Source organism: Acanthisitta chloris, unplaced genomic scaffold (assembly GCF_000695815.1).
Source record: "Acanthisitta chloris isolate BGI_N310 unplaced genomic scaffold, ASM69581v1 scaffold13592, whole genome shotgun sequence".
In the NCBI taxonomy this organism is placed as follows: Eukaryota; Metazoa; Chordata; class Aves; order Passeriformes; family Acanthisittidae; genus Acanthisitta; species Acanthisitta chloris.
Window position 1 is genome coordinate 6786 of NW_008662254.1, and position 1989 is coordinate 8774.

A 1989-nucleotide genomic window follows, 5' to 3' on the forward strand; every position below is an offset into this window, starting at 1 on the left:
TACTTTGGCTCTGGCTGATCCCAAAGCTTTCAGGTTAAAAGGACTTTTAGTTGTAATCTGTTCTTTTTTCTCCCCCCCCCGCCCATAACTTCGAAGTGGGTGGATGATACTTCTCTGGTGTGCATTTTTAAAATGTTATTATTCCATTTGTAACTTACCATAGCTTACCTATTTCCAGGACTTGTGTTGATGCTGTAAAAGGTAACTTAATTTCACTACATATAAAAAGTGAAGCTGCTGTTCAACCACCCCTGCCTTCTATTTTGAAAGTATATACTTGCACGATGTGCTTTCACACGTAGTATTTTTGATTTCCAGCTTTGGTGCCAACATGAGCCCATTCTGTTTATTCCCCATAGCTGGAGCTTTGTGTATTTTGGGGAGGATTTCTGTTCTGCAGCAGCAGCAGTTTTAGCAGCTGTGTGCTCTGAGGCCCCATCTCCTTTGGCACAAGATCTAGTGCTGAAGTGAGAGAAGAGCAGTGTGGGAGCTGGGATGGACTGTCCCCATTTCATGTCTTCTGCAAGCTAAAGAGCAGTTGTTGACCAAGGGAAGGGCCTGTCTGCTACCCCTGTTCTGCAGGGCTGAAGGCAGGAAGCCTAAGGTTGAGTGTTGTGGAGATAGTCATGGCAAGGAAATGATAAGCTGAAAGTCACTTCTTAAAAATTATTTGGGGCTCTTTGATCAGCCGGTCTGGTTGTGAGGCTCTGTGGAGTTATATCAGATATGTGTCTGAAAATGCACACATGAAATCCCCTCTTCCTTTGCAGGCAAGTCATTGATGCTGGAAAAGGAAGTGTCCTGGGAGGAAAATAGCACATGATGGGTTTGGCTCCTGAAGGCACAAGCCAACAAAGTTTGCCTGGACGACTCAAATGTGACACTTCTGTGTTTTGAGTCCCTTGGCAAGGACTAAGAAAAGCTAGCCATCTTGTACAAATACTTGATGAATGCAGAAGGTGCTCTGAACATCTCTGCTACCCCTCCAAAGGCTAAGGAAACACCAGGAGAAAGCAGCCTTGCTGTGCTCGAGCCCCAGGCTCTGGCAGTACACCATACCTGGCCACAGGGAGCCCCTTGAAAATGGGAGTACAGAGGGGTGAGGTTACTCTGGGTTGGCATGGATGCGACCTGGAAGGGAGGTTCCCTGCTCCTGGCTGCCTGCTGATGTCCCATAGTCCCTCCTGTGGTCACGGCTGGTGGGCTAAGCACAGAAACCATATGAAGCTGCTGTCTATTGCAAGGAAGGGCCTGGGCAAGGACAGTGCTGCCTTATGTGTAAAAATAAGGCTTATATTTATGTTTTTATATATGACTTTTCTAAAAGTAGAAGCAGGGAAGGTGAATCCAGCTTCTTTGAAAGTTAATGACACTGTTGACAGCAAGAGAATAATGAGCATCAGGCTGGATCCCTTTCAGGATTTATTCAGTACATTTTTCCGTGTTGAATAAGGTAATTACATGCTATTTGGTATGCTTCATGGCTTTCCTCTTGGTGGACACTCAGTTGTGGGTAGAAAAGAGCTAAAATACACAAGGAATTCTGTCTTTAATAATGTGTAAACTTTGGAGACAGTGTCAGCTGGAGTATGATTTGGTATTATTTTTCTTGCAGCTGTGGATTTTTTCCCTTGCCATCTTGCACATGGAATCACATCTTTCCCCTTTGCAAAGTGTGTCTAAATATCTGTGAAGCTGCATTTCTTCTCTCTTTCCTCAGTACAGGATGATGCCATTATATTTTGGGTCCTTCAAGCTCAGCTATCTTTTGCTGTGAAGTATTGGCAGTAAGCCAATACTTCTTTCTCTACTGCCCAAAATATTTAGAACTGTTAGTGTAGCTTCTTGTTTGCTGGCTTGAGTTTGTTTGGGTTTCTTTGGTAGCTGTTGTCTGTTTATAAAGCCATCAGCACAACCATCCAAAAGTGTGACTTAAAGAGGAGCAGGGGAAACTGTGTAAGTTTATTAGAGTCTTTAACAGCACAAAAA